Here is a 5,643-nt window from a genome sequence, read left to right as displayed (position 1 = left end):
AATAGCCTACCGATGTATTTGGTCAACATGGCTAAATCGATAGGTGCTCCGTAACTAATTACTCATGTTGCATATAAAACATAGTTCACATTGTTATGCATATATTGTCATTATGGCTGAATTATATAGCTGATTAATATAGTTTTGCCAATCAGATACGAAGCAGCTGTGGTTTATATTCATGACGTGAACTTATAATAAGTTTCACATAACATCCACAGGCATCGGGTTCACATGTGGTGCGAGAAAAGAAATTTAAACGGTTCTGAAAATACACGGGGTATCAATAGATCTATTTTTTCCTAAACGAAGCAAGTGGGCTATGGTTCGTACTTTTTTTTTCTAATTCTTGTCCTCTGTTGCTCTTCTGCTTCAAACCTTCATCTATTTTATTATTGATTCTTTTCCCTTCTACAAGTCATTGCTCTCACTCTATATATAAACAATACCAGAAAGGATATCTTCAAGGCACCCTTATTAGTAAACTAAGTGTGTTATCAGCCTTCTTCTAGCGGACATCCAAATAATAAGGGGCACTACAGAACGTCTTCAATTGCACTCTAACGAATTGAAATCTTAATATTTTCAGAATAAGTTTTACACATGAACATTCATGTGTATTGGGTGGGCATGTGGTGCGAGCACCGAAATTTAAGCTACCGTGGCCTTCTTCTAGCCGACATCCAAAAATAAGGGGCATTACAAAACGTCTTCAATTGCACTCTAACGAATTGAAAGATTAATAGTATTTTCAGAATAAGTTTTAGACATGAACATTCATGTGTATTGGGTGGACATGTGGTGCGAGCACCGAAATTTAAGCTACCGTAGCAACGCACGGGTATTAAACTAGTCATAATAATCTCCTCATAATCATTGATAACTTTCAAAGCTATATTCATTCGGATAAAACTTGTACTAAACAAGAGTAAGAGATATGATGAAGTAAATCACAATATAGATGGTTTAATCACAACAACTCAAATGCTTGCTTAAGATGGAGGGAAATAGGTTTACTGACTCAGCATAAAGTAAAAGACAGGCCCTTCGCAGAGGGAAGCAGGGATTAAATCATGTGCTAGAGATTTTTCAGTTTTGAAATCATATAAAGAGAGTAAAAGTAACATTTTGAGAAGTGTTTGTTGTTGTCAACAACTGGTAGCGGGTACTCTAACCCCCTCGCCAGACAAACTCTCGAAGAGCGGCTCCCATAAAATTTTATTTTAGGTTGGCACTCCTCCCAACCTTTGCTTTCACAAACCATGGCTAACCGAATCCTCGGGTGCCTGCCAACAATCTCATACCATGACGGAGTGCCTTTTTATTTTAGTTTTATTTAGGTGACACTCCTCCCCTCCTTTGCTTTCTCAAGCCATGGCTAACCGAATCCTCGGGTGCCTTCCAACAATCACATACCATGGAGGAGTGTCTATTTATAAAATTATGAAGGTTAATTAATCGGGGCTGGGAACCCCATTGCCAGCTCTTTTTGCAAAGTTATTGGATAAGTGGATGAAGCCACTAGTCCATTGGTGAAAGTTGCCCAACAAGATTGAAAGATAAAACACCACATACTTCCTCATGAGCTATAAAACATTGACACAAATAATAGGTAGTAAATTTTGAATTGTTTAAAGGTAGCACACGAAGTATTTACTTGGAATGGCAGGAAATACCATGTTGTAGGTAGTTATGGTGGACACAAATGGCATAGGTTCGGGTTAAGGTTTGGATGCACGAGAAGCATTCCTTCTCAGTACAGGTTTTTGGCTAGCAAGGTTAATTAGCAAGCACAAGAGTTGAGGGAAACAAACAAATATACATGTGATAGAAACAATCATGCATCTTCCTTGTAAGCACAAACAATTTTAACTTCAGAATAATAAGCTATGAGCTAACAAGAAAGGAAGACAATGAAACAACTACATGTATTTCTCTTTTCTAATTAAACCTCAAAGTGTTGTTGCTATTGACCAATGCTAAGTTTGCCAAAACCAAATAGATTAACTCAATGCTCCCAAAGTGATACCATACTAATAACAAGATCAATCATATAATAGGGATTGCAAACTAAAATAAGATATGTAATATGTAAATGATAAGACTTCTCATTAATATTCCATAACGATAACTCACACCAAGGGATACATAGACAACCAACTAAAGGAGAGATACTTCCACACTGCAACCCATCTTATATGATAACTTCCCTACTCATGATATGACACTACTTGATAGTAAAAAGTAAAAGGTAGTGATGATGTGATACCGCGGCACTCCCCCAAGCTTGGAACAAACCAAGGGGATGCCAATACCGATGATGAATTACTCCTTCGGTGGTGGTGATGAATTCCCATCATCAGACTTCCAAGGAAGAGGCTCTCCATCAACAAACGACATCTTGGTCTCGGGAGTCCTGAAACTAGCAGCATAGCTTATGTGTTTAAACCTGTTTTCATACTCACAGTTCTGATTCTGAACGTAATAGAGTTGAGCTTGGAGTTTGTTGGTGGTGTCGTGAAGCGAGAGGATGTCGTCCCAGAGCCTTGCAGTCTCCTTCTGGTGTGCCCCAACAAGTTCAGACACAATCTTGTGGAAGATGTCCACTTCACGCTCAGCCATCTTCTTGTAGTTGAAGACCTCTTGTTCTAGCTTCTCCATCCTGTCTTCCAAGCTTCCTTCTCCTTTAGGACCTTGGACATCTTTGATCCGCAACTCTCCATCAACGAGCAGCAACTCCTTGGGGTGCAACTTCAGCTCATTCATGTACAGGTTGACGACGTCCTCGCAGAAGCCGTCCTTCGGAGTTTCCGACGAAGACATGATGGCTCTAGATCCGGCGCATCCCGGCGACAGCTCGAAACAAAACACGTCGAGAAAACGATATACGGACCTCCAGGGGTCCGGGGGATTATATAGCAGGAATTTTCACGACAAAAGGAAAGTACCAGGTCGAACCAGAATCGGAGAGAGGCGATGAGGTGGCTACCTCATAGGGCGGCGCGGCCAGGCTGGGGCCCGCGTCGGCCTATGGGGGCACGCCCTCGTGCGTCTCCTCCACTCCGTTTCGATCTTGTAATTTTTCATATTTTCCAAAAACAGCAAAAATATTGTTCGGAAAGTAAATCGCGAACTTTTTATTACCAGTACTGTTACCTATTCAAAGTCGAACTCTGGCGGACTGTCAATTTGACCTTTGATAAAAGCCTCCGGTGTTTCCACTCGAATAACATCAACATCTTCATTATAAGAATCACCTGAGATATAATGCTTGAGTCTTTGTCCATTCACCACTTGTGTGGCATCGCCTTGGAGAGAGCTAATTTTAATTGCTCCTGAATGATACACCTCCTCAACAACATATGGTCCTTCCCATTTCGAGAGTAATTTCCCTGCAAAGAATCTGAGACGAGACCGATACAATAGGACTTTATCCCCAATATTAAATTCTCTTTTGATAATTCTTCTATCATGCCATTTCTTAACTTTCTCTTTAAAGAGTTTAGCATTTTCATAAGCTTCACTTCTCCATTCATCTAGAGAACTTAATTGTAGCAACCTCTTCTTACCGGCTAGTTTAGGATCTTTATTTAATTCTCTTACAGCCCAATAAGCTTTGTGCTCTAGTTCTAAAGGTAAATGACAAGCTTTTCCATAAACTATTTTATAAGGTGACATACCCATGGGATTTTTATAAGCAGTTCTATAAGCCCATAGTGCTTCCTTCAATTTACTAGCCCAATTCTTTCTAGTTTTATTAACAGTCTTTTCCAAGATAGATTTAATCTCTCTATTTGATAATTCTACTTGCCCACTAGTTTGAGGATGATAAGCGGAAGCAATTCTATACCTACTAATAAAGGAAGGAAGGTTTCTCCCCAATTTTTTCGTCCGTTTTTTGTTTACCCCTGTTTTTCTACAGAAATTATAGCATATGCCACCGCCTATGTGAAATAACCTTTCGTCCAACTGAACTGGGCCTTCGTCCTCTCACATCCGTCGAACGAGAGAGAAAACGCCGCCGTCGCTAACCGCCACGGACCTCACGCCCTCCTCCTCCTGCGTGGATCCCGCCGACCGGAAGTGACCTTCCATCTCTCTCAAGATCAACCAGAGGCGCCGTCCTCATCCCCTGCATCCCGAGCGGACGGATGCACCGTTCGAAGTAGCAGTGTCCCCGGCGACCTCCTCGCTGTTATATCGATTACTCCTGCGGCCTCTCATCTTTCTGCAGGTATGCCCCTCGGCTCCACTGTGTAAGAGGACAAGGCACGTATCCACCCCGAGCTCCGGCGTCCGGCGCAGGTTTCTTGCCGAATCGCACGAAGCGACGACCATGCTACTGCCTTGTTGCTGGTGTGATGCGCCTCGATCTGGAACGGGGAAAGAAGGGGAGAGAAAGAGAGGAGCTCGCCCCCAGCCTCCTAACCTCCCGACCTACTCACCGACGGCCTCTCCGATCTGTTCCGCCTCCAGGTCCGGACAGGTAGCTCCCCAACGATGGGCTGCCGACGATGGATCGATTGATTCATCAACCTATTTTTCTGCTGCTCCCGTACACTGCACATGATTCAGTTTGGCACGCTTTTTTCTACAGAGTGGATTACAGGTTTTTGTTCAGCCAAATCACGAGATAATTAGCCACTGACCCATTGCTTCGTCTGATTATATATACGTGGTATGTTATTCTGAATTTCAAAGTTGTAGTAGCATGTGTGGATTATCTTTTATACGCTACTACAACTTTGCCATTTCCTTATCTTTTGTGATAGATATAGATCCCTTTACCTTTTGTTCTGAATGCGATTTGATCCAAATCGGTTTATTTCAGTACTCTGTTGCTTAGTAAACTCAAGTGACACATAAATCGTTTTGCTTATTCCAATCATTTAAGTCCTCTGTTGCTAAGGAAACTCAAGTGACGCATAAATCGTTCAGTTGAAGATTTGGCTATAGCCAATTTATTAGGTTAAAATCGTTTTTATGTACAAATTATCAAACAAATGTGGATCAGATTTGGTTCGTATCTTCAACCAGTATTTTTATACTTATTTACTAAATGATGAGATCCTAATTTAGAACCTAAGATGATTAGGAGTGTAAAGATCTTGGAGTAAAAAAGCGGATAAATTACATTTAGGTCTTCTTTTACATAGAAAATAGAGAAAAATATAAAAATAAATACTTTTTTACAGCCGTGAAGCTACCGTGCTATGGTGTCGTCGCTGGACCGACCATCGGTGAAAACAAGGACGATCCAAAGGTCAATGGGGAGGTGGCTTCAAGCAACGGTCAACACGATATAACCTCCACCGGCGATCGTCACCATGATGCAACCATACCTAGGAAACAAAATATATATGTAGATTTTTTTTCTCCCCATCGCAACGCACGGGCACTTTTCGTAGTACCTACCTAATAATAAAAGGAGAAGCGTTTCCGCGGTTCGGTCCGTATGGTTTCGGTGGTCCGTTGTGGGTTTGGTACGACGCGTGTTCGTACGTCGAAGGGTGTCGATTGATTCTTTTTTCCATCGTGCGAAAGCAAGTCCAGGCCGATCACGACCCGTAAGCTCCAGTCCCTCTGTTCCATATATAGACACCACTACTACCACGACCTGAGATCCAGCAGAAGAGATCGGTC

General features: G+C 41.9%; 1 long non-coding RNA gene across 1 annotated transcript; it reads left to right on the top strand.

Annotated features, from left to right (window-relative positions):
• Positions 1-3,875: 3,875 nt before the first annotated feature.
• On the top strand, positions 3,876-4,693 carry LOC127348417 (uncharacterized). Its single transcript, XR_007879776.2, has 2 exons — positions 3,876-4,486; positions 4,598-4,693. It is a non-coding gene; the product is annotated as an uncharacterized lncRNA (long non-coding RNA).
• Positions 4,694-5,643: the final 950 nt, after the last annotated feature.

The sequence above is a fragment of the Lolium perenne genome, chromosome 4, assembly GCF_019359855.2.
Source record: "Lolium perenne isolate Kyuss_39 chromosome 4, Kyuss_2.0, whole genome shotgun sequence".
Classification (NCBI taxonomy): Eukaryota; Viridiplantae; Streptophyta; class Magnoliopsida; order Poales; family Poaceae; genus Lolium; species Lolium perenne.
Note: the sequence above shows the minus strand (reverse complement) of the source record. Positions and strands in the feature narration are given on the sequence as shown.